This window comes from Ambystoma mexicanum, chromosome 5p (genome assembly GCF_040938575.1).
Source record: "Ambystoma mexicanum isolate Mex_15411 chromosome 5p, UKY_AmexF1_1, whole genome shotgun sequence".
Lineage (NCBI taxonomy): Eukaryota > Metazoa > Chordata > Amphibia > Caudata > Ambystomatidae > Ambystoma > Ambystoma mexicanum.
Window position 1 is genome coordinate 160,408,857 of NC_090930.1, and position 27,562 is coordinate 160,436,418.

The window sequence follows — 27,562 nt, forward strand, 5'->3', positions numbered from 1 at the left end:
AGCAGCTCCCTGCGGCCCGCGAGTGCGGACATAGTGCATACGTCGGTGCCATGTACTGAGAGTGGAGGTGCGGCTGGGAGCCCGGGCAGCGGACAGCTGCCGAGCGTTAGCGGAAAGAAGAGGAGGTCCACCGGGCCATGCATAATAAGGGAGCTGCAAGGCTCTCTGGAAGACATTTCCTTTGTCTCTCCGGTGCGGCGGAGAGGGAGGGGCTACCATCGTCCCCTTGATACGAAGTGCCACCATTCTACAGCAACAGCACCCGCGAGAGCGAGGAATAGAGGCTTGCTGTCTTAACAAACGATACCTAGACAGAATGGAAAGAGGAACTGGTGTGGCTTACAGGAGTTTTCTCCCTCACGGCAGGCAAGCTGGAAGAGAGACACTTAAACAAAGTGCTGTTGACAACGAGGGGGTGCTATCCTTGGTGTTGACATAGGGGAGACCTAGAGCCTGGGGTCAGACAAGAACTGTAGCAGCCACTGGACACGTAGAGGTGCCCAGTGAAGCGCCTGATATAGGTGGATTGCGCTACTGTGTTCGCTGGACGAAAGTGTGGGTGACGGAGGAAAAGAGAAGGACTTCCTGCATCGTCTGGGGCGCGACAGCGTGGTTGCCGCGCCACATGAGCCCCGAGGGAAGGTAGATAGCCCGCAAAACACAGGGACTGTGCTTAAATAGCGAAAGCTGCAAGGCGCAAAGTGCAGAATTGCGCCAGGAGGCAGGTGAGCTACCTGACACGTTGGAGGACATAACCCACTCAAGCACATTGCTCAGCGCGCAGGAACCCAAGAGGGCACCCTGAAATAATAACCAGAACCGGTAGTAAACCCAGACAACACGGTGGAATAGAGCGGCAGGCTTGCTGTGCCATGGACGGAGCGGTGAGGACACTTGCCCTGGATCACAAGATGATTGGGAGAGTGCTCAAAGGCAAGAGCAAGCAACCCACGATGGAGGCGTTTGCCAATACACCGCAGTCTCCAGCTGCATCGGCGCTAGTGGGTCCACGGGAAGCCCACCTGGGACTGAAAACCACCAGATATTGGCAGCCATAACAGAACTAAAGGATTCCTGGGGGATAGCAATGGCGGATTTAAGGACCTCCTTACAGGCCAAGATCGACGTAGTGGGGATAGATGTCGACTTGCTGCGACAAGATGTCAGGGCGCTGGCGGATAGAACAAGCAACCTGGAAAGTGCTGTCAAAACTAACACGACCGCCAGCACGGATAATGCAAAGTAAGTCCACATATTAAAGCATCAAGTGGCTAACCTGGAGAACCGTGCGGAGGAGGCAGAAGGGAGAGCGAGACGAACAACATTCGAGTGGTTGGTCTGCCGGAAGGAGAAGAAGGCCAGGATCCTACAGACTATGTGGAGAATATGATCCTACAGGAAATAGGAGCTGACAAACTCTCACAAGGATTCACAGTGGAGCGTGCACACAGAGCCCTCACGAGGAAACCAAAGCCTGGAGGACCTCCCCGTGCAATAATTGCCAAGATTTTGAATTATAAAGACCGTGAGAAGATCTTGAGCATTTCAGGAAAGGGGGGAACGATAGATAGAGCCTCGGCTACCATCACAGCTTATCCGGATCATACAATGCTGGTCCAGAGGCAGAGATATAGCTATGTAGCGGTGAAGAGACAGCTGCGTGCGGCTGGCATCAAATATATGCTTCTGTACCCTGCAAGATTGTTACACAAGAGTCGAATGTTTTTCTTTGACACCCCAGAGGAGGCTGCCACATGGCTGGACCTACGGGGCTGCCCGGAACAGGATGCTGCACGGGCCCAAGGAGAACAAGATAAGCGACGGAGACAATTCATGCATACTGGTATATCACACTGAGGTATCCCAGCAGAGGCTCGATTTAAAAGATGAGTAGGGATGGGCAGTGCGGAAGCTAGGTTGGGATATCATTGATTTTATTGAGTGGCATTGGACTGGAATATCGAGCTTTGATTACATAAGTAAACCGGATACTCTTATGTGGTTGAATTGTGGTAACTAGGAGCGGCAGAACACAGGCACCTTACCACCACCCCCCCCCCCCCAAATAGTAGTAGAAGTAGCAGGAAAGCCATTAGGACTACCACACCCTGCTGAGCTTCGAGTACAGGCTATTGCCAGAAAGTGCTAGATGCGGGGGTGCCTGAGATCCAGGGATGGAGCTGGGCAACTGTTCTGGGGGGGGGGGGGGGGGTGGTAGCGGGAGGGAGAGGGAAAGGTGTGTTTGTAGTTAAGGGTAATTTGAATTGGGGAACGAGCCTATATAGACAGGACGAGAAGGGGGAACTGGTCTGCACCGATTGGGGGGGGGGGGGGGGATGGGAACTCCAACAAGCCATGGGGGACTTTAAAATAATTACATGGAATGTCAGGGGCCTCAATAGTTATCTAAAGAGAAACAAGGTTATGTTGTACCTGCGCAGACAAAAGATAGATATTGCACTGCTGCAGGAGACTCACCTGACACGGGAAAAGCTGGAAACGGTTGTGAAAAAATGGAAAGGGGTCGTGCCGGGCTCGACATATTCTGCCTATGCTAGACGAGTGCTCATCTGGATGGTGCTGCATGTCCCATTTCAATTGTTGCAGGAAACTGCGGAAGCAGATGGGAGGATTGGTCGAGAATAGGGAGATAAGCATTGTGAATATATACGCCCCCAACCAGAATACGGCAACATATTTCAGAACCCCAAGTACTAATCTTAGCATGTGTATGGGGAGTGCAGTAATCTGGGGTGGGGATTTTAACTGTGTACTAAACCCTAGGGTGGATAGATTGGACCGGAAGTTTGATAGACCTGCCCCGGCGGCAAAAGCTCTGCAGACATTGCTAGACGACTGGTCTGGCGGATGTGTGGAGAATGAAACAACCCCAAGAAAGGCAGTACTCGCACTATTCTGCCCTGCAACAGTTGCATACGAGGCTGGACTAGGTCTTTGCCACGTCGGAAATAATGGCGACGGTGCAGGTAGAATAATACTGGCCCCACAAGCAAGGATTCCGACATGGCGTCTCCGGGCAGAGGCGCTTAAAGATCCCCTTTTTAGGGAAGATATAAGGGAGGAGATTATAAACTACTTTGAGGTGAATACAGGTAGCATGGACTCAGCGAGCACGCTGTGGGAACCTTTCAAAGTGGTGATGCGGGGCATAGCCATCGCAAAATCAAAAAGCAATCAAGGAGGGATCCTGGCCGATCTACATGAAGCAGAAAGGGAATTGGAAAAAGGACTGGGGGTGGAGGGGGGATGGGGGAGAGATGACACTGAAAGAGACAAGGAGCTGATACTTAAACTGCATCAGACATGTGCAGAGAAATGGGATAGACTGTGTAACCCTAGAGAGAGCATGCGGGAGGAGATAAACAGGAAGGCTTTTGACAAGGTTATACAAGAGCGAGATCCCCAGACCCACCATTAGGACAACAAGAGAAGATGGCAGCGTAGCTGACACCCAGGAGGGAGTTAATCAGGAGTTTGCAAATTACTATACGGGGATGAGGAGAGAAGCAGTTATGAAGAAATAATAGAAACACTAGAAGACATAGGTCTGCCTACAATAAGTGCTGAAGAAAGAGGAGCTGGATGCACCAATTACCTTGAAGGAGTTAAGTGGTGAGACAGCTACCTACTAGTAAGACCCTGGGGGCGGACGGGTTTCCAAGTGAGTTTTATAAAGTGTACAAAGCAGAAGTGCTCCCCCGATGTTGGATATGCTAAATGAAGCGTTTGAGAGGAGACGGCTGCCAGAGTCACTTAGAGAAGCGATCATAATACTGCTTCCCAAACCTAATAAGCCAGGGCATAGCTGTGGCTCCTATAGACCATTGTCAATGCTGAACCAGGACAGCAAGATATCGACGGCTGTCTTGGCAAGCAGACTGCGAAGAGTCATGGGCAAATTAATACACCCCGATCAGACGGGCTATGTCCTGAATAGGAACATAACTCCTAATCATAGACTCCATCGGGTTGTTGAATGGGGGAGCAGGTATGAGGGTGAAATGGCAATAGGGTCCCTAGACGCTGTGAAGGCCTTTGATTCTGTCAAGTGGCCATGGCTGCTGGCAGCCTTGGCGGGCTATGGTATGGGGCCTGGATACATAAAATGGGCAAAGATGCTATATAGTGAACTGTTGGCCAGAGTCAAAACAGGAGCAGTGATTTCCGAGAGATGGCAACTATGCAGAGGTACCAGACAAGGGTGCCCATGGTCCCCCATGCTGTACATATTAGCTTTAGAGCCCTTGGCGATATAGACAACAGTACGATACTATAGGCATCGAGGTGGGAGGGGAGCGACACTTGATTTCCTTGTATGCGGATGATTTGCTGCGGTACCTGAGGCACCCAGGAGAGAATCTCCAGTACATCCTGGAGGTGATGGATAGGTATGCGGGGCTGTCTGGCATAGCGGTGAACCCTTAGAAATCTATTTTCCCGCTAGGTAGTTATAAGGGGATCCCTGTCGCGCGGTTGCCGGTGCTGCAAACTCCTTGGGCGGTTGGTACTTTTCGGTACCTGGGGATAGATGTGTACCACACGGTGGAAGAAGAACATAGGCACAATACCGAGTATGAAATTTGGGTGAAGTTGCCTCTAGCCATGATGGGACGAGGGGCCATGCTCAAGATGGTGGTTTTACCCAGGCTCCTGCATTATTTCGGGAACATTCCGTACCCGATACCTAAGAAGTTCTTCACCAGACTGAACAGCATGTGCAGGGATTTCCTGTGGCATGGCACCAGGAATAGGGTAGCATTATGGAATCTGCAGAACTTTTATGAAAAGGGGGGAATAAAACTACCCAACTATGAGGTCTATTACGTAGCGAGCCAACTGCAATATATCGCTAAATGGCTCTCAGATGAAGCGACCCGGGAATACAGGTTGTTTAGTGTAGATTTTGCCCCATTTTATTTAAAAGAGATGATTTGGCTGCCCAAGACAGAAATGAAAGCGCGCCCTAAGATGATGATGCTTGGGTGGAGGATGTGGCGCCGAGCATGCCAGATGATGGAAAACCCAGTCCCATGCTCCCCGCAGATACCGTTGGTCGCATTGGCAGGGGCAGATAAGCAGCTACAAATGACAATTAGGAACCACTGGGAATCGGTAACGATGGGAGATGTCTGGCGGCAGGGGACTATCATAAACTTTGAAGAACTAGGAGAGGAAATGGGGTTACACAAGGGCCAGTATATCACATACCATAAGAAAACTTGGCCTGAAACAGTACTGGAAGAAGAGCCAGATGTTACCATAGACCCGATACATGATATGGCGGAGGGAGGGCATGAGATGATGATGTCCAAGGTTGGGAAAGGATTAACGCAACTGAGACTAGACTGGGAAGCGGAGGTGGGAGCCCCGAATGTGGGAACGTGCCCTGGGCTACCATAAAAAGGTAGCAAGAAACGCAAGATTGAAACTGATACAATTATATATTACGCCCAGGGCATACATGACACCTCTGAGAATATCGAGGTTTGTAAATGCCGGAAGACAAGCATGTCCCAAATGCGACGAAGAACAGGCCGATAGTACACATGTTCTGGTCCTGCCCGGTGATTGAGCGCTTATGGAGTGAAGTAGCGTGGAAACCAGCGGAAAAGGGGGTCACCATTGTCATAGATTCAGCCTGGGCCTGCTTGCTGGGTGGGTTCCCTAGATCGCAGAAACTTAAGCGTGTTAATAAACTGAAGGATTAAGCATATGTGCTTGCAAAAAGGAGGATCGTCATGGGATGGAAGACTTGTCATAGGCCACGGGTGGAGATGTGGTGGAAAGAGTTGCAGAAGTGGGCGGAGGCGGAGACCATGGTATGGCAGGAGGCAAGTAAGATAGGGGGAGAGGAAGAGGTGGGAACCCTGATGGCATGGAAATAGTTGATAGCGGAACTGTTTGGAACGATACAAGATCTGACAGAATCCACTGAAAATGGGACTCCACCACGCGGGCGGTTACAGAGTGAGTGGAATAAACAGGCTTGTTCGGGGGGTGGGATAAGGGGAGCAGGGACTAAAATTGTGTAATGAACAATGTGAAGATTGTATTATTGACATCTGCACTGCGTGTTTGGTTTGTATTGGGTTTGTTTGAATATGCAATAAAAATTGCTTTAACAAAAATGAATAAAAAAAATAAAAAAGCATACAATGGACACTTGGAAACTTTTTCTGGGTGGTACGAGTTATGACTGGTTCCCCTGACGCTGCCAGGTTTCTGCAGAATGCATATCATCTGGGCCTCTGTCCTCTCCACTCTCGTGGCTTACTGGGCTGTGATCCAGATGTATGGGCTCTGTGAGTGCCGACATCCGAATCTGAACAAATGATTGCCTAGTTGTAGTATAACTTTGCCATTACTAGACCTAGAGCAAAATCTTGTCTCCTCCTTGGGACTTGCCTATTATGATATAGGGTCTGCAAGATCCACCATTTGAACCTTTGCAGTCAGCAACGATAACATTATTAACCATGAAAGCTGTCAAATTGTCTGCCCAGTGGACAGGGAAGTTGGGGGCACTACAGTGCTCGCCTCCTTTGTCCAAAGGCAGCCATTCTGATGCGACACCCTGCTTCCAATCTATCGATGGAAAACGAGACTGCTGCCCCTCTGCAGGATATGACACAAGATGTTAGGACATAGCTGTAGATTTTAAAATGTGAAGTGCAATTGTAAAAATGAAAACTTATGCAGAGAATAATGTAACATACAGAAGTTCACCTAAGTCATCAAATAATCATTTAATAGAAGAAAAAACAAGAACTCATCAAGCCACATCGTTAAAAATGTTAACCAGTCTCACTGTTTTACTGTAGTCTCTAGATCGTTAGCTTAAGTATACACAATTGCTTTGAAGAATCTTCATTTAGTTCCTTTACACCCAAAAAAAATAAAAAAAAAAAAAATTTGAAATACAAAAAAAAAAAAATTACTAAAAAAACACGATGTGGCATTTTTAAAGTTAATGGTCATTTTCAAAAGGTGTTTGATCAAGCCTGTAGCATGGATGACTTTAGGAAAGCAGACAGACCTGATTTTTTTCTGCCCACACCATATGGAGGGACACTAGGCTCAGCTCCAGACGGATTGAAGGAAGAGGTTAAATGAAATTATTTTATTTATATCGTGCTCATACACAGGTGTTTCAGAGCGCAACCAGGCAAAGGAAGGGAAACAGGGGAGACCACCACAACGATCTTACTAGGCCCCGTGACATTAAGAGCGCGCAAGTGCATGGGAAAGGGAAAAGGGCATTGAAGGGGGAAGTGGAAAGTGCGGAACAGAGGAGAGAACAGAATATTAATAAGTACAATCAATAAATAATAAAAGCCCTAAAGAATGGTAGTGCACTCAGAAAGTACCAAGTGCTAGGTTAGGTGGTACATGACAAGCCCAAAGAAGAGAGCCAAAGAGTAGTGTGTTGTCGATTTTGGAATTCCAGGCCTATAGGCCCAAGTGAATGCATGACGTATTTGTTTATATTTTGAAGGAGAAGAAACGCCTATCTTATGTTTGATATATGGCATTTATAACGCGCCCATACACAAGTGTTTTAAGGCACGACGAGGCAAGGTGGGGGGGGGGAGAGACAGAGGGAAGACAGACAACGACCCTACTAGGCCAGGTGTCATTCAGATCGCGCTAGTGCATGGGAAGGTGCGGGGGAAGGGACAGTGCAGTACATGGAATAACTAACAATAAGTACAGCCAGCAGGTGGCAAGCGCAAGGGGGGGGGGGCAGTGCAGTACATGGGATAAAAGAATAAATAAATAAGTGAAGTGCTGGTGGCAAGTGCAAGGGTAAGTGCAGACATCAGGTGTCAAGTGCTGGTAGTGGGCCTGTAGGGATACAGTAACAGTCCCCAAGTGCGGGGGCTGCCAGGAAGGCAGTGCAGGTGTGCGACTGGCGGGGGAGGGGACCTGGGAAGAGATCAGAGGTGGCGAGGTAACCAGTGCAGTTTCAGCCAGGATATCAGCAGGGGAGAGGAAGAGAGAACGCAGAAGCAAAGAGAAAGGTTTTGGAGGTGCTTCCGGAACCGGAGATGGTTCTCCTCAAGTGTCAAGGGGGCAGGGAGGCTGTTCCAGAGGGAGGCCGCAGCCGAAGAGAGAGATCTACCACCAACTCATTGCTTGGAGAAGCGACTGACCCTGAGCGAGTCGGAAGAGCGAAGAGCTCGGGAAGGAAGAGAGAGTTGAAGGTATTTAGGCCCCAGGCCGCCTTGTGGACAATGCAGAGGGTTTTTAACTTAATCCTTGCAGCCAGTGTAGAGATATCAGTCCTGGAGAGATACGATACCTGGGCTTGAGGCCAAGGACAAGTCTCGCAGTCCTGTTCTGGATGAGTTGCAGAGGGCAGAGAGTAGAGGCAGGCAGATTTAGAAAGAGGCGGTTAGTCCAGCCTAGAGAGAACCAGAGCTCTGGAGACAGTGAGCTTCTGGGGGGAAGGATAGAAAAGGAAGAATATCTCTGAGGAGGTGCAGCTGGTAATTTGAGATGTCAGAGATGTGAGAAGGAGAGTGTGGAGTCGAAGGTGACAGGTTTTTAGCCTCACAGGTGGGAGCAGAAGGGCCAAGAGAAGGCGACCAGAGAGTGACAGGAAAGGAGGGTGTGGGTGTGCCGATCAGGAGAATCGCGGTCTTACTGGCATTAAGACAGATCATTGGCAGCACACCACTCCTGGATGGCGGACAGTCAGGGATGAGAGGGAGAAGAGGGGGCTGAGGGTGCCCTGAAAATGAAAATGAGCCAAGTGTCATCCGCATAGCACTGGAAGTTAGAGCAGAGTGTGGCAATGCAGTGGGCAAGAAGTGCCAGGTATTGGTTGAAAAGCCAGGGAGAGAGGTTAGACCCCTGGGGAACACCACAGGTAGAGAAAGATAGGAGAGGAAGGAACCAAGTTGAACCAGGGAGGGTCGATCAGAGAGAAAAGAAGTCAGCCACGCCAAGGCCTGACCGGTGATCCCCAGGAGACAGTTGAGCATGGTGGCATGGTTGACCGTGTCGAAGGCAGAAGAGAGATCAAGTAGGATGAGGACACAGGGGGTGTTGGAATCAAGTCTGGCAGCTCTGAAGCCAGACTGATGATCATGGAGACAACCAACAGATTCAGTGTGAAGATTGAGCTGGGAGATGGCCAGCTTTTCCAAGAGTTTGCCCAGCAAAGGAGTGATGGAGATTGGGCGATAGTTAGCCCGCATGATGGGTCGGCAGAGGATTTCTGAAGAGGGTGCACAAGGGAGTGCTTCAGAGCGGAAGGGTAGACTGCAGTGGTGAAGGAGTGGTTGCAGAAGTCGACCAGGCCAGGAGCCAGGGAGTCAATGTGGTCCTCCATGGTTGATCGCACATGCAGGCTCCCATCATAGTCTTTGCTTTTTTAACCAGCAAGTTGTCATTTGTTGGTCTCGTGTAAATCTCTTGGCCCAAATCTTTCAGCTGGTTAGCAACTTCAAGTCGTTATGAACTATGAATTTTGTAGACTGCCACCACTTCCTTTGCTGAGAAAAATCGATATAGAGTTTGGGATTACATTGCTTTCCTGAAACAAACCACGATAGCCCAGTTTGGGAAGAAATGCGTGCGCTCCATGTAGGCAGTCATGAAGGTCCTGTGTTTGAAATTGATCGGAGATATTTAGTTACAACTCCTATCGCACTACCTTTGGCTCCAGGAGCCAAACAAAATACACATGTGGCAGTCACTTTTATATCTAGTCATTCTCCTCACAGTCCCGACTTCCCTTCTCTCCTGCACAGGGGGGACCAGTTTCCATGTTCTTAGTTAAGGGACAGAAGGTTTGTGTGGCTGGAGCAGAGGTCTGCTTTCCTCAGAGTGGCAGAGTAATGAGGAGTATTGAAGATCAAATTACGAGTTGGAAAGGACGGTGCAAACTGACGTCCTTCAGATATGCAAGAACTATGACAAGGAACAGACATCCAGGCGCGATTAAGGTACAAGTAATCTAAGCATTATAGAAGCAGCTAAACTTAGACAAATAACACCCAACTGGGACTACATGATCACGTAATTCTACAAGCAGAGGAAAAACAGGAACATTGGAATATGCATCCTGATTTTTATCAGTCCGATGTTTCTCTAATTTGAATATTTTAATGCAGGGGATGAGAGAGCAAACAGGAAAAAACAGTGAGTAGGATGGAATCAGTAAGTGGTAAATTGCCCATCAATGTGAGAAGATGCATCTTGAAAGGGGTGGCGATCTCTGGGTTAAACAGATTTAATATCTCCAGACACACGTTTGCCTTTTACAAATGGAGAAAAAACAAATTCACTTTTAGTTCACAAGTAGCGTGAAAGATCAGTCACCTGCCCAAACCAGACTGTACAGTCCTTCACCAGTCACGCCCAACATAAATGGGGGTAGTGTGGCTTAAGCAGTTACAAGATAGCAACATTTCATATCTGAAAGTAGAAATTGATAGAAGCTGTACTTCGTGCTAATGCTATGCCATTTACTTTGAGCCACTCATGTGGACTCCTTTCAAATTGATCTGAGGATATGGACAACTACACAAATTAAAAACACTTGACAATATTGATGGTCTCTGGGAAGTACCAACAAAAAAAAAAAAGGAGGGGGTGGCAAAAATCTATTTCAAAGTAGTAGGCACGATGGAGTTACTCTTCACATAATTGACCAACTGGATGCCAATATGTAATGGGCAAGGAATGCTTAACGAACGTACTATCCAACGTGCACGAGAAGCTCCACAATGCCAATAAAACGCGGATGCAATGCATTCAGGCATCATACAGTAATCCACAAGTAAAGATCTCCAGTATTAGCGAGGCAATATTGGTAATCGGTAAAAAGAAATTGAGTTATAAAAATATATCACTTGTATGTAGAATTGTGAAGGAAACCACTGAGCAAAAAGGTTTTCATGGCACAGGAGATAGAACACTGCTGCTTGTTTTAATATGTGTCCCTACATTGGCATCTGCATTTTAAACAACCTAAAATAAAATTACCATATTAAAAAGATATTTGTGCACACGTATATATCTTCAAATGTCCTTTCTAGGCATCTAGATTGGAGCGAGTTTAATGCAACAAAACGGAGAAACAGTGTTACAAGTCTTGATTTTCCATGCGTACCAACAGAACGGTCTAATTTTTTTTCCCGACCCAATATTTTAGGTCTATACACTAAGGTGTTCAAGCAGACCCATTTACCTGAAATATGGCCTTATGTAAAGTCTGTTCTTCCTCACGAAGAAAACTATTGAGACTGCATATTTGAGACACATTATGAACGCACCTTAAAAGTATACGAAAGACAAGTGTACTTTTCATCAGTTACTTTAAATCCGGGAACTAAATTTGGGCCTTAACCAACTGAAAATAGAATTGAAATGTAATGTGTTTAAATTAATCCAGAAAAAGTAGAGCTTCAGCATGCCCATCAAGCTGTAGTTTTCTGCAAGAGAAACTACAAGTTAGTTAGTTTAGCAGAAAACTACAGTTTGATTATTCACCAAGAAATTCAAAACTACCTTGATCAAAATAGAATTACCACACTGCTTGTAGTTTTTCAACCAACTGCTCAACTGGACCCCAAGAAGATCATCTGGTGCGGAAAGCTATCAAGCTGCCGCTTGTAAGCTAGAAGAGCCTGATTTAGCATGACACCAAAAGAATATCAGGAGCTACTTTTGACTTCCCAGAAAAATGGGTGCTACACAAACATAACTATGGGAATGTGTCCAAAAGGAGCACCGGGACCCAGCTAGAAGATCTTTAAAACACCATGGGTTATATATAAAAGGGGTAATCCCTCTTTTCACAGAAGTAGCTCATTTGCACTAGGTGATGTTCGATACCCAGAAGCTTTTTTTTTTTTATCCCTGCTTAGTATGCGCAACAGGTATTTTCTTCAATGTCTGTACATTCTCTTTAAACCACAAAGGCAGCATAGATTTTGGATACAAAATTAACATGGCAGATGAAGACCCCTGCTGCCGCCACTAACCACCCTAATAGAAAGCCATAGGAATGAGGAACCAGATATATGCTCCCGAGAGTGAACTGCATTTTATTTGGTTGATTACATGCATGCAAACACCAAAAAAAGACACAAAACAAACACGGTCACAGATTAATGAAGCCAAAGTGGGGGAAAACGACCCAACAGAGCAAAGAAAAGAAATATTGACCATTTTCACACGAGCACTCGGGTTTCCATTGTTCTTGTGGACGCTAGAATTCAATTTTGGCCGATTTATTTTACAAACCGTGCTTAATGGTACAAGCACTTCTGGATATGTAAAAGCATCTCTGCTGAATCTCATAAGGCACCAAGTAACCACTAAGGTAGGCAACAGATTTAATTCTCCATCTGCTGTAGTAATTGGAACCATCAACAACTGTAGTTGTGCGACACTAACAAACCCAACTCATCCTCTCTAAAGGACACTCGTCCTTTTACATAGACTTCATTTTCGACTGCATATGTTAGTTTTAAAGGTGTGCGCAGCCCCAACTACCAATGCGATATACACATCCTCCCAAATAGTACAGTTTAGAATGATTGCTCTGAAAAGCTGTTGACATCCCGCAAGCTGATTTTAGCTCACCATCTCGAAACTGTCGTTGCTGCCACAAACCTTTCGAACAGGAGTCACGTGGTGCGTTCGCCCATTTATACTGAAGTCTTGCCCATGCAGTTTCCGGTCAATATTGTTGACAGTTGAACGTGACAGTGGAAGTTCAAGCACTCTAGGATGGCTGGCCCTTTTTTTTATCTTGGATGGATCCAATAAACCTTGCGGCTTTGTATGTGTATGACAGTGGTTGGTTGACAACATGCATTCAAAAGTAGAGCAGATATGTAGTTTTACAATGCACTTGAAACCAGTTTCTGATCACTCTTTGTAGGACCACTTAATTGACAATCGATGGGAGGCTAGTTTGGTACACAACACAAGGACTACTTCAGCAACGTGTTTTACTGTTCTGCATTCCTTTCCAATTTCTACTTTAGCACGATTACATCGAGGAAAAGTGGCAAACATACGAGAGTTCCAAACCCACACGTCATTAACAGTAGAAACGTCAACGTAATTCGCCATATCCACAAGTATTTCACATAGATTATTCCGTTATCAGCGAGTCCATTCAGATTACAGTGTTTTAAAATTAAAGTACTAACTTAACATTAAGTTGTATGCATGATTGTCTGTGATGCAAGTGGTCACACTGTCCGGTAAAAGACATGTCACCCCACCATTGACATGACAGCAGCGCCTGTCATTTGAGCCAGATGCATAGTCCCACAGCAGACTTTAATGACAAAATGTCGGGGGTAGTGTACACAACATGGCTGGGTCTGCCTCTGCGCAGAAGGTAGGGGTCTGGACAACAGGGAAGAGGACCATGGCAGCCAGAAATAATGCAGCAGGGTACTTTGGGGAAAGGGACAATCGATGACAGGGGGCAGTGTATGACTTTAGGGGAAAAACCTGGACGCCGGTACTTGGCCTTCCAGTCACACATTAGCCCAACAACCTACTGGTTAGAAGTACAACTGGGACTTCTGCTGCCAAACCTACTCAATCAGCCACCATGGCCAAGCTGTCTGCCGCCATTACACAACCTCCCCCCCCCATCCGTCACCTCCGCCGGGGCCTGAGCCCGGTTTGGGGGTGAGGGGAGGGAGCAGCTCTGTTACCGCTGGTATATCACCCGTACGTGCGCTGACACACACCTGGCCAACACCCGTGCCGCCGGTCGCCCACCGCTGCCCTCACACTCCTCCGGCCGCCTTCACTTCACTGTACTCCCCCAGATATTCCGTTCCGTCTCCCGAACCTTCTTTGTTAGGCAGCCATTTTCTCCATTGTTACGAAGGAAGTCCGGAAAGAGAGCCTCCCCCAACAGCCGGAAATGACAACATTAGCCATGCCTGCTACGCGTGCGCAGATGAGAGGGCAAAATGGCTGAAGCGCCCACACGGAATAAACTCGACAGGGCCGAAATAGACGGCGGGTCGTCAGCAGATCAAGGATGCTACTCCAAAGGGCGTGGTGCAGGATGAGTGTGCCTGCAGTCAGGCGCCTTAGACATATCCTGCAGTGGGTCCGTGACAGGAAATCAAGCGTACAAGACAGCTGTTTATATGTGTTGTTAGTTTTCGGCAACAAACAGTGTGAACTCTAAATGCAAATTAGTGTAAAAATATACATTTGGAATGTTTTATCACAATAACTCTTCTGCAAACGTTTTAATGGAAGCAAATAAGAAACCCTGATCTGACATGGAGGTGGTCCATCTTGTGTTGCAGGTAAAGAAAAAAACGATAATAATCCAATTACATCATTTTTCTTTGAGGAATTATTTTACCGTCACATTATTCATTACAAGATGGCCGTTTTATTTGACTAGTGTCAGAGAGGTGTATGGCTACTTTAGTCCTACTTCACTTTCTTAGATTTTACAGCGGTAGAGCTTGGGTGGAGCCTCCGAACTGAAACACCTCCTCCATATCATTGACCTGTCAAAACATGTAAACATGACATATACATAGTGTCTGTCACGTGCGTCACAATGGCGCGTATAATGATATACTGTACAAAGCATTATGGCGAAGTAGGGATTCTTAATAGACCCGTTCGTGTTCAATTAGTATGTATTCGTTTTTAAAAACTAGTAAAAAACGAGCACTACATTAAACAGAACGCGCTGGGAAACATTGCATGGTTGTAAAACATTACAAATAAAAGGCATGGCGATTAAGCAACTGCGGCACTGTGCTCTAATCTCATGCTAAAGGAGAAAAATGATACGCGCGCTAGGTGCAGAGTGGTGGCATTGCATGGAGAAGAGAAAAGATTCGCCCTGTTGCAATTTCACTAAGGTCCCATTTACAAATTCAGAGGAGGTTCGTGATATTCTCGCTCGGGACAATTCTTCCTCGTCCCAGTACTTACTTCATGAGGCCCCTGCCTCCGACACAGGACCTTCTTCTATTTCTTTAAATTCCTATAACTCCTCCCCCACATCCACGTCACTTAGTTTAATTTTTCCTGCCTCTGGCAGGTTGGACTTTCTCTTCCTGGTGCGGGGCACTGGGGAGAACCCATTGCTGCCCCCCTGGGGGGGGGGCTGTGTGGCGGGGCCCTCGGCTCCCTCAGGTGCGGCGCTGCTCCTGGGCCACCTGCGGGGCTTGGGGTCACAGTTGAGCGGGATTGCCTCGCTCGGTTCTTTGCTGGGCTCCGGACCGCAGCGTGAGCATTGTGTCCCGGGTCCTGCATGGCCCGGGGGAAGGTAAGGAGAGGGGAGGACTGGCCTTGATGTTTTTCCCCTCTCCTCCTGTTTTGGCCATCTTGATTCCACAGGCCTTTTCCTCGTGCTCTGTTTACACATCTTTATTGGAAATGATGGTAAGCACTTGGCAGTATGGGCTAGCCTTCCCTTTTGTTGTGTGGCCTCTCTGCTTCTTGTCGTGGGGTGACAGTGGCAGAGAGTCTTTGAAAGTGCGGGGGCTCTGTTCTGTCGCAGGCATGTCACATACCACCCGCTCCTCAGACACACACAGCACAGGATGCACCAGATGTTAGCTGCATTCTCTGGGGGAAGGTAAGGAGAGGGGAGGACTGTGCTTGATATTTTTCCCCTCTCCTGCTGGTATGGCCATCTTGACTCCTTCAACATGCCGTTTCCTCGTGCTTTGTGTACACATCTTTGTTGGAAATGATGGCAAGCACTTGGCAGTATGGGCTAGCCTTCCCTTATGTTGTGTGGCCTCTCTGCTTCTTGTCGTGGGGTGACAGTGGCAGAGAGTCTTTGAAAGTGCGGGGGCTCTGTTCTGTCGCAGGCATGTCACATACCACCCGCTCCTCAGACACACACAGCACAGGATGCACCGGATGTTAGCTGCATTCTCTGGGGGAAGGTAAGGAGAGGGGAGGACTGTGCTTGATATTTTTCCCCTCTCCTGCTGGTATGGCCATCTTGACTCCTTCAACATGCCGTTTCCTCGTGCTCTGTATACACATCTTTATTGGAAATAATGGCAAGCACTTGGCAGTATGGCCTAGCCTTCCCTTTTTGTTGTGAGGCCTCTCTGCTTCTTGTCGTGGGGTGACAGTGGCAGAGAGTCTTTGAAAGTGCTGGGGCTCTGTTCTGTCACAGGCATGTCACATACTACCCGCTCCTCAGACACACGCAGCCCAGGATGCACCGAATGTTGGCTGCATTCTTTGCGTGCAGCCTGTGAAAACGGCGCAGATTTGGACGCGTCTGCAAGCGGCCTGAAGGGTACCGGCCTGGCATAGTCTACACTTCAGGTTCGAGTCTCTGCGGTGCTGACTCGGCATTTCATCCTTCCTAGACCGACGCATTGGAACGATTTAGAGCTTGGGGCTACCAGCTACTGGATACACGGCTCAAGCCACCTCTCAGTAATGTGGCGAGTTAGTGGTGTGTTTGGGTCTGTGCTAGCTATGGACGCAGACTCCTTGTCCTGTCCTCTTCCTCTGAACTGCACGAGGGAAGGTCAAAGGAGATGATTTTCTTTTCCCTTGTCCGGCATGGAATTATAGAAAATGCATCATGGAAGTAATGGCCATTCAGAGGGTTCCCAGTGTCTCTTCTTTTAGGGCCTAGGTCCTCCGGTGCTGAAGTGTTGCTTTCACGCCTCCTCTTAGACTTGTGGGAAGTGATATGGCACATGGTGGCACATGTCTGTGCTTAGAGGGGTTCTCAGAGCCCCTGGCCCGGTGGAGGGGGATGTCACTTCAGTGGGTTTTTCCAGTGTAGGAATACCCCAGGTGGGTGGTTGCCTTTGATGTCTGCTATCCGGGATGGATTGCTTTGCCCTGCTTTGTGACAGTACTCTGCCCTTTCGACGCCAGCCTGGTGGCTCCTCTGTCAGCTGGGGGGGGCCCTGGTCTGCTGGACTTCTGGGCTGTCCTGTATCTTCCTTTTGATAAATCGGATCTTTTTGTGGGCTGACAAGCATGCATTGTGGCGCAGGCATGCTTCAACGTCCTGTGATTTTCCTCTGGTGAAAGTGCAGTGACTGGCGGTTTTCCCTGGCTCCTCGTCTCTATCTTCTCTCAGGTGTATGGGACCGGTGGGGTTCGGCTTCCTGGGTAATGGGCTCCTTCCGGAGGGGGGGGGGTATCGGTTGCAGTTCCTGTCGCCTCCTGTCCAGGTTTGCATGGTTAGGACTTTGGTACCCAGCTCACGGTCCAAGTAGTTGGCCATGGGATCCGTTCTCTAGGAAGGATTGTTGTGGGTTACCGTCTTGCCCGTTCCTCTCTCTGTTCAGGGTCAAGTTTTCTACTTGCGGGTGTTCCTGGTCCCTATGCCTTCTAGGATGTGTCAACTGCTTATGGGTCTCAAGACCCTGCACTGCTTGTCCGGACGTCTGGGGAGAGTGTACTCTGGATGTTGTGCAGGAGGGGCGCTTGCTGGCTGGTCTGGGCTGGGTTCTCAGAAGGCAGTGTGTCTCGGCTCGCCTGTTGCTGAAGTTACGGGGCACGTGGCGTCTTGCGTTTTTTCGGTTCCTTGAGCCTGTCTTCGGTTATGTCCTCTGGTGTCTTATACTCTCTCCCACTGGTTTCCGACGTCTCGGCTTTCGTAGTTGTGTTTTCGGTGTCCCCAGCGCTGCGAGTCTCCCTGCTGTGGTGGCGGGGGGTTTCAGGTCTACAGGCTGAGGTGTGCATGGTCCATCCTCCTGTGGCCTCTCTTACTACCGACGCCAGCAGAAAGGGTCTACATTGGGGGTCCTCTCAGCTCAAGGGTTGTGAGATCTGGGGAGAGCCGGCGATCATCCAATTGGCAAGAGTTGTGCCATTGTCCAAGCTCTGGTGTACTTCAAGGAGTTGCTGGACGGTCGGCGGTTTTGATCCGATCGGACAATACGACGGCCTTGGCATATGTCAACTGCAAAAGGGGTTCCGGCTGTTCCTTGAATGCTCTGGCAGCGCTGATAGGCACCTGGGAGAAATCTAATCTGGTGTCTCTGGTGGCCTCACGTATCAGAAGGGTGGACAATGTTCAAGCGGATCTTCTCAGATGCCGGTTTTCACTCCTCGGCAGAACTGGTCCTGTTGGCCCAGGTCTTTGCAGTGACCTGTGTCAGATTAGGGTCCCCGGTTCTAGACCTGTTTGCATCCCCGGCCTCAGCAGAAGTTCGCCTCTTCTGCTCTCGGTTTCAGGCCGGGGGGATTGGGAAATGGACGCCTTCTCTGTACAGTGGCCTTGGGGTTTTCCTTTATGCCTTTCCGCCTATTCCCCTTCTGCCCCGGGTGGTTTGGCGCATCAGAGTGTCCAGGGTGACTGTGTTGTTGTTAGCTCAGTTCTGGTCCCGCCGGAGTTGGCTCCCCTCTCTGATGGAGCTTCGGTCCTAGGAACCTTGGCTGATTCCGAGGTGGCCGTGTCCCCTTCAAGGGGATCTGCGGTTGGAATTCCACTGGATGCAATGGGCAGTGTGGCTATTGCTCAGTCTAGGTTGATATCTCAGGGGTGCTCAGATCCTGTAGTTGAGTACATAATGGATGCTCTTAGACCCTCCACTCTGATGGTGTTCTGATAAAGGGCTTCCCCCTTGGGATCTCCCTCTTGTATTACAGTTCCTTCAAGGGCCTCCTTTTGAGCCCTTTTCCGAGATTGATATCAAACATCTTACACTGAAATCTGCTTTTCTTATTGCCTTCGCTTCTGCCCGTAGGCTTGGGGAGATTGGGGCTCTCTTATGTCACCCTCCTTTCCTGAGGGTTCTGCCAGACTCGGTGCTGCTGAGGTGTGGTCCGAAGTTCCTCCCTTAAGTTGTATCTCGGTTTTCATACCTCTCAGGATCTGGTTCTCCCTGACTTCTTTCATGATCCGAGAATGCATGAGGAGGTGGCTTGGCTTAACATTATGTCCGGCGGGACGTGTTGGAGTATTTGGCTAGGTTTGCTTTTTCCCACCAATCTGATAGTCTTCTGATTGCTTGTGGTCCGGCTGGAGCTGGGCAAAACACATCTGTGGTTTCCATTTTCTGATGGTTCCGGGTTGTGATCCCAGTGCCTATATGGCTTTTGGCCTGCCTGTGCCTGTGCACGATCCGGGGCGGTCCGCCAGGGGTTTGGCGGCTTCCTGGGCCGATGCAAGGAGGGTTTTTCTCTGCAAGAGATTTGTATGGCTGCCGCCTTGGCTGGTCTAGGGATTTCCATCAACCGCTATGGGTTGAGTTTCTCCCACTCGGGGGGTTGGTTCCTTCGTGGTTGGAGTTTTATCTGTGGGGATGTGAATTAAGAGTTATTGTGGGTGTGTTTGCTGCACTGTTTTTAGCTCTGTTTCTCATTGGGACCTTTTCCCCGTTGCTGCTTTGGTATACCTCATGAAGTAAGTACTGGGACGAGGAAGAGTGGACGTGGAGGTAATGCTCTGATTACTTACTGGTAATCTTCATTACTCCTAGTCCTACTCTTCCTTGTCACAGTACTGACGACCCTCCTCACCCTCCCTGCGGGGAAGGTCCCATGCTCTGGCTTGGTAATATGAAACTAAGTGACGTGGATGTAGGGAAGGAGTTATAGGAATTTAAAGAAATAGAAGAAGGTCCTGTGTCGGAGACAGGGGCCTCATGAAGTAAGTACTGTGACGAGGAAGAGTAGGACTAGGAGTAATGAAGATTACCGGTAAGTAATCAGAGCAATACTGGCTTTGTACATACATAACATTAAAACATTAAAAAGCCATAAACTACATAAAAGAGGTGTCAAATCCACTACAAATGTATTTCCTATCGCAATTATAAAATCCCTTTGGATAAACCTGCTAAAATCTCCATAGCATACATGCCAAAATTCAGATGCACCTGGGAGGGAGATTTCCACAGGGAAATCGGGAGACACACATTTCCCCATAGGAATGCATTAGGGCTACAGTTATTTTAGGCGGGAGACTGAAAAATAGCAATATTTTTCACCTAAAAATCGGGAGGGTTGGCATGTATGCCATAGATGCAGTATGACATTTAACCATATGGTAGATACGGCAAACATCATTGCCCTGTAACAACAAAGTCCACAACTGTGTCACATTATCACAATTTATCTTGTTACAGTAGGTTTTCATGTATTTACTCCTAATCATGTTCAGACTCGGGCAATAACACATATATGCTCTGCAGATTGAATTGCAGTTTTTCCAAACAGTGGACACAATTGCTCGGCCGTGGTGTTCCTCTTTTTGTTCCTTCAATTTCCAAAACCTAGGTGCTATTAAATTTAAGCAGAACATTCTGTCTATGGGAAAAGCCTCAAGATATTTTGGAGCGATATTGCTTTCCATCCAATACCGAATGAAAGGCCTGCTATTAACAGTTTAAGCTAATCCTACAAAATCAGCTTAATTGATGGACTGGTGAGTTTCTCCTTGACTCATTTTTTCATTCCCTTTCGAGGTGGCCGCTCAAACTGGTGTTCATAACCTAACGTCCAGATATTATATGCAGACAATGTGCTTCCTAGAGTACCACTTCTCTATGACAGAAACACGTCTACCATGATGGCCCCATTTTCTAACTTTAGTAGACTCTGATATCCTAATGTAAGTTTACTATTTATTAATGCCGAAATTCGCTTAAGATCGAATTCTAAAAATACATATTCAAACGAAAGGGATTGTGGCATTCTAAACAGTATTCGAAGAATCTTACCTTCAAATTTAGATCTCTCTGCCATGAGTGTTCTTCCCCAAACCATAAAACAAGCACGGAACAATTTTGACTGTACATAAAAGTAGTCTGGTTTTAATGGAACAACCACCCTGCCCTACTAATAAACACACTCAAGGTGTGACAGATTTACGACACTGCACACTCCAGACAAGGACTCTTTCCACTGTTAGGAATGTTGCCCACAATAAAAAAGCTTTTTATCTTTATTGATTTTGGATTCTACTTTGAGAAGGCACCTAACCCGTCTCACACCCACCTTAACAAATACCATGTGTCGCAATGGACCACGAACCAGGCCGATGTGTAACAATGACATTTTGAATCATTTTTAGAATTCAAATAAAATCAAGCAAATCAAAATTAGGGCAGCAGCCACCGCGGTGTAGCAGTACAAATGCAAAGTCTTCTAGTACAGTCAATTCAACTTTCAACATAAGATACCTACACCTTTAAAGCAACGTGAACAAAGGTGAGAAAATCGATTTTGGGCAGAAAACAATGCAACAGAAATCACACGCGGCAGAATTGCAATTTCTTATTTCACACAGGCTTTAAACTGACAAACAGCTAAGAAAATGGGCTTAGCAGTCAAAATCGGTTTTTGTAATGGGAGACAAAGGCATAGAACAGATAGGATACTCAGGGGAAGGGGTGACTGTATAGGATGATAGTATGTTTTTTTTTAAATGGGAACTGCAAGTCAGATTTTTGAAGAAAAGCAAAATACACAGGCAAAATCGGTTTGTTAGCACAATGATTAGTTCTACTGAGACTATATTTTAAGCACTATAATTTTTGAAGAAAGGCACTTGTCATGAAGTGGTTGGGTTCAAATTGCAACCAGCTCACCGTGAATCTCTTTATAGGGGAATTCGTTTATTTATTTCAAATGATACTAGGGACTTACCCAGATAACTGGAAGAAATAGAAAAGAAGCATGCTAACAGATATAGACTAACACAGATTCTCCTAAGGAAATGATAAATAGAGGATACTGGCAATTTAGGATATGACTAGGGTTTTTATGGGATTTTTAATAGGATTTGAACAGGATGCCAGGTGAAAGAGCGGGATATGCAGTTTTTGGGTACTCAGTGATGTGATGCTTACAAGGTACACTTGAGTTTGTTAATTTGGACAGCCAACAAGGTCTCTGGACAGCGGGCTCTCCCGGATGGGAACAAGTGGGCAAGGTCTAGTCACTTTGAACAGCGGGTTGGGTCAGCTGGGCAAAGGGTCTGGCCACTGGATTCTCCTAAAGGGGATCAGCAGCCTTTCCTCCTTTCTCCCTGGATTATTGGTATGCCTGTGTTAATACAGAAATCATTTTCCCTGAAAGCTACCATGTTAAACTTTGCCTCAGCATGACTACCCCATTGCTCGCGCTTTAGCATCATGTCCATGTCAGACGAGCGGCTTTCGTGTTCGCCCGCAAGGCCCAGGGTTTCGCCTTAAGCACACATTCCCCATAAATCCTTGAATGCCCCCCTGCTCTCCTTTCCCGTAACAGCTAAATAAACAGTGCACTCTTGCACTTCCCTCCCACGGTATGCAGCCTTGCAAGTCAGCATGTGTTCACCGACCCTAGGGTCTCTTTTATAAATAATGATTGTCCGACATCCGCACTCTTTCCTGGGAACATAAGCATGAACCCATCTGTACTGACCTTGTTATTCTCTGGAATGTGTGTGATAGGGGATTGTTCCAGGCGCTCGTGTGTCACTCTGTAAAAGATATGTCCTGCTTTTGTTCAACAGCCCATAAATGGACATCATTATCACTACAGCAGCAGGATATGTGTAGCTCGTTGTACGGCAAAAACAAAGAGGTGATGGCTGGAAGGTTTAGACTTAATCTTAACCACTGGCAATGCTCTGGGCAACCCTCCAGACCACAGTTCTTCACCTGCCAAGCCATTACAGAAGGGAAAGACCATATGCAAATCAGGCTTGGCCCCACCCCAAAAGGGGCAGTCCAGCCCAAAACAGCTAGGCCACATCCCTTCTGCACGAGACCACAAGTATCCCCAAACATGTTTCGCCCTTGTTGGGGCTCATCAGTGAGGAGTAGCTTGGGTCTCTAGGCCCAGCAGGCACGGGACCCACGTCTGGGCATACCCGTCCCACTCGGGGTGACATAGCAAAAACAAAGAGGTGATGTCTGGAAGGTTTAGACTTAATCTTAACCACTGGCAATGCTCTGGGCAACCCTCCAGACCACCGTTCTTCACCTGCCAAGCCATTACAGAAGGGAAAGACCATATGCAAATCGGGCTTGGCCCCACCCCAAAAGGGGCAGTCCAGCCCAAACTGCTAGGCCACATCCCTTCTGCACGAGACCACAAGTAACCCCAAACATGTTTCGCCCTTGTTGGGGCTCATCAGTGAGGAGTAGCTTGGGTCTCTAGGCCCAGCAGGCACGGGACCCAGGTCTGGGCATACCCGTCCCACTCGGGGTGACATAGCAAAAACAAAGAGGTGATGGCTGGAAGGTTTAGACTTAATCTTAACCACTGGCAATGCTCTGGGCACCCCTCCAGACCACCGTTCTTCACCTGCCAAGCCATTACAGAAGGGAAAGACCATATGCAAATCAGGCTTGGCCCCACCCCAAAAGGGGCAGTCCAGCCCAAACTGCTAGGCCACATCCCTTCTGCACGAGACCACAAGTATCCCCAAACATGTTTCGCCCTTGTTGGGGCTAATCAGTGAGGAGTAGCTTGGGTCTCTAGGCCCAGCAGGCACGGGACCCACGTCTGGGCATACCCGCCCCACTCGGGGTGACATAGCAAAAACAAAGAGGTGATGGCTGGAAGGTTTAGACTTAATCTTAACCACTGGCAATGCTCTGGGCAACCCTCCAGACCACCGTTCCTCACCTGCCAAGCCATTACAGAAGGGAAAGACCATATGCAAATCAGGCTTGGCCCCACCCCTGCCATCACCCTTCTGTTTTGCTAAAGTCACCCCGAGTGGGACGGGTATGCCCAGACGTGGGTCCCGAGTCTGCCGGGCCTAGAGACCCAAGCTACTCCTCACTGATGACGCCCAACAAGGCTGAAACATGTCTGGGGATGCTTGTGGTCTCGTGCAGAAGGTATGTGACCTAGCAGTTCGGGCTGGACTGCCCCTTTTGGGGTAGGACCAAGCCTGATTTGCATATGGTTTTCCCCCTTCTGTAATGGCTTGGCAGGCTGAAAAACAATGGTCTGGAGGGTTGCCCAGAGCTTTGCCCGTGGTTATGATTAATTCAAAACCTTCCTGCCATCGCCCTTCTGTTTTGCTAAAGTCACCCCGAGTGGGACGGGTATGCCCAGACGTGGGTCCCGAGTCTGCCGGGCCTAGAGACCCAAGCTACTCCTCACTGATGACGCCCAACAAGGCTGAAACATGTCTGGGGATGCTTGTGGTCTCATGGTGAAGGGATGTGACCTAGCAGTTCGGGCTGGACTGCCCCTTTTGGGGTAGGACCAAGCCTGATTTGCATATGGTTTTTCCCCTTCTGTAATGGCTTGGCAGGCTGAAAAACGATGGTCTGGAGGGTTGCCCACAGCTTTGCCCGTGGTTATGATTAATTCAAAACCTTCCTGCCATCACCCTTCTGTTTAGCTCGTTGTACGACCATACATGTTAAAGGTTACATCTGCATCCTGAAGTGTATTATGATTTGCTTAGATAAGTTATAAGAGTAATGACCGTTTGCGATATCCGGCCTTTGTAAACCTCACTCCAATGTCTGGGAATACAGCCAAAAGTGTTCCGACAGGAAACTGTATGTTTGGAAGTGTCTGGGTTCCGAGCCAGGCATAAGACTCAATGTAATCATTTTCCTATAAAAAGCATGCTCACCGTAATGTTAGCAGCACACACTAGCAGCATCCCTCTGATGATGTTACGTGTCGGCCCTTCCGCGGAAGCTTTGTCTTTATTGCAATAAATGATTGTTAAACTCACTTACGAGTGCGTTTATTTTTGACGGAGACCTCCACCTGGTGAATTTTAGCATTTACTAATTGGCGTCCCTGGCTGGTGGCCTTGCAGATGCAGTCCATCGCTTTGATGCGTGCCTTCCATTGAGCTCCTGTCTCCGGCGGACGACATACTGGGCCCAAATTCTATCGCACCTTTGCTGCAAACAGCGCAAGTCCTCATCTTGAGACGGAGATCAGGAAGAAGGAGAGACTGCTCTGCCAAGGACCAGACGAACCAGACAGAGGGGAGGTCTCCTTGGTGCGGTGAGTGAATTGTATCTGCAGAAATTGTATTGGTGGATGGTAAGCCACAATTGGTATCAGTTTTATGGTACGTATTATTTGGGTTTGGTAAGGTATTTTAATAATAATGGGAAACTTGTGTGACCGAAATAAGAATGAGGAACATATGCATGTGCCTGCTGAAGGCACTCCGTGTTATACTATGCTAACCAACTATGGGCTGGGGGCGGTACAGTTTTGCAAAAACTGGGAGGACTACACAAAGAAGTCCGTTCAATTTAGATGGCCCCCTAAGGTAGGTACTTTTGATGTTAAGACAATCGAGCACTTGGAATTGGCATTACTTAGGAAAAAGGTCCGCCCAGCATGATGCTATTCGCCAGTGGCGAACAGAAGCGATAAAGCAGAAAATGTCCCAAGATAAAAAGGATAGAAAGAAACAAAATCGAACCTTACAGGATAAGGCCTGTGAGTTGGATAACAAAGAATTTGAGCACCAGCTAGATGTAGAGGATCGGGCTGCCCTAATAAAATATAGTAAAGGCATGTACCCACTTCTCCCTAAAACAGAAAAGGAAATCGCCAGCCTTAACATCGAAGCTGATCAGGATGCAATCAGATTAACAGAGAATCTTTTGCGACTAACAGTACCTGTCATATCCCCATCTAATATTGCGCCTCAAGTGCCTTCTGCACCCCCTCCTCCACCCCCACCGCCATATGGTACCCAGATCGGCACCATGGATCCAAATAGTACTGAGGAAGAGGAAGCAAGGCATTTGCCTAGAAAGCCGCCCTTCTTCACTCCGGTTGAATATGCCAGGTTAGAATACATAGCAAAGGAATTGTTTGATAACCCGGCCGCAGGGGTAAAACAGAAATTGAACACCTGCCAAAAGAAGGAATTTCGCCAGGTAATGAGAATACATTGCGACCTTGTTAATGAGTGGTTGAGAGATGATGCCGAGCGCCCATGGCCCGCGGGTTTGTATGACATTTATAAGGCCCTTGACACTGAAAAAGATCGGGCAGCTCTATAGGATAAATACAACCAGATAATTGACCGGGTAACTAAGGAAATGAAAGATTACCACGACCAACTTATGGGGGAAGAAGAAGAAAATTTTAGAAGAACGCAGTCCTTGCATGATGCCAAACCAACGGCTAACGCTTTGATTAAAGGGATAATTAAAGAAAAGGAGCCAGGGACGTTAGAATATTGGACGGATATATTTGCCACCCATAGCGAGGCAACCCGATTGGTATGTCTGAAAGGACTTTTGAACAAAATAGGATCGGAATGTGCAACAGGTGGGCGGGAGAAAGTTTATAAAAAGGTAAGAGAGTGCGAGGCCGAGTTAAAAACGTATAAACCTAACTGGGAAGCAGAGGATCTTAGGACGCACAGATTGTTCAAAGAATTATTAGAAGTATTTCTCCCAAGAACCCCAATGATGGCACCCCTGAGGGAATGTGCGCCTATTGTTACAGCAAATGTAGACCCAGCCAAAGACCCCACTGTAACCAAGACATATGTCTATGTACCCCTCACTAGAGCAGAATTGTTTAGTATAATAAAAAGCACCCCGGACCCTAGGACCAATGCCGCGGGATTCTATAGGGAGCTAAGAGCGCAATTTAAAATGTGTACCTTGACTTTGCAGGACATTGATCATGTGATGTCTGCCGTGACACCGGCTGATGTATGGGAACCCTTTAGATCTCAGGACCCTCCTGGGCATGTCATCAATTGGACAGCATTAGAAAAAGAGGATACAGACCGGAAACCAACTGACCCCATTCCAGAGGGCCTGAAAACACTAGGGATGAGAATATTAAAAGCATTAAGTGATGTGCTGCCAGAGGTAGATGTGAATGTTGAGAAAATGGATGCCGTTATACAGAGCCCTGTAGAAACAGTTGGGGACTATTTCCTGAAATTTGAAAGTGCATTTAAGGCACACAGTGGTCAGTCTGTTAGCAACCCTACGGGTCAGAGGTATTTCGCCATGGGCTTTGTGAAGGGTTTGCGTAAAGGAATTAAGAAACCACTCAAATTGGACGAGAGCACTTGGCAGGCAAGCACTCCGTCCCAGATTCTAGAGATGGCTAAATATTACGAACGGCAGGAGGAGGAAGAAATGGAAGGTAAGAGACAGGCAGACAGGAACTTAAAAAATAAGGTGCTAATGCAACAGCTGATACAACCATCTTATAGTAAACAAAGGGGTCAGAAACCCCAGGTAAAAAGCCCTGCAGGTAATGTTGCGCAATGGACATCCCCGCGAATAGACCAGTGTTCATTTTGCAAACAGACGGGACATTGGAAAAACGATTGTCCCATATTGATGGCACGGGGCGGCCAGCCGGCGGGTGGGAAAGAAAGTGGCCGAGGTGGACCTCATACGGGACCACCCCAAGGACAGGGAAGGTTTGTAAATCCTGAAAATAATGTATTCTCGTCTTGCGCGGCGCAGCGACCAATGGTTGGAGTGAATGGCAATGGATTTGCAGAGGATGAATTGAGTGGAATGATGAGTTGAAACACCCCTAGTGAACCTGGGGAGGCGGTGTCTGTTCCTATAGACCACAAGGGACCATATGTTAAATTACAAATAAGACAGCACCC

The 27,562-nt window shown here is 47.7% G+C and overlaps 1 protein-coding gene and 1 long non-coding RNA gene across 4 annotated transcripts in view; one reads left to right on the forward strand and one right to left on the reverse strand.

Moving 5' to 3' along the window:
• Window positions 1-14,013, reverse strand: part of RLIM (ring finger protein, LIM domain interacting) — a 339,543-nt gene extending 325,530 nt beyond the window's left edge. For 2 of the 3 annotated variants that reach the window (XM_069612573.1, XM_069612572.1), the window contains exon 1: window positions 13,752-13,928. The gene's annotated coding sequence lies outside the window, so the exon portion shown is untranslated. Of the gene's footprint in view, window positions 1-13,751 lie in introns of all 3 variants that reach the window. The other variant, XM_069612571.1, reaches the window with a different exon arrangement.
• Window positions 14,014-24,261: 10,248 nt separating this feature from the next.
• LOC138480816 (uncharacterized) overlaps window positions 24,262-27,562 on the forward strand; it is a 181,745-nt gene continuing 178,444 nt past the window's right edge. Inside the window, exon 1 of the long non-coding RNA XR_011274132.1 lies at window positions 24,262-24,954. This is a non-coding gene — a long non-coding RNA (uncharacterized lncRNA). The remainder of the gene's footprint in view (window positions 24,955-27,562) is intronic.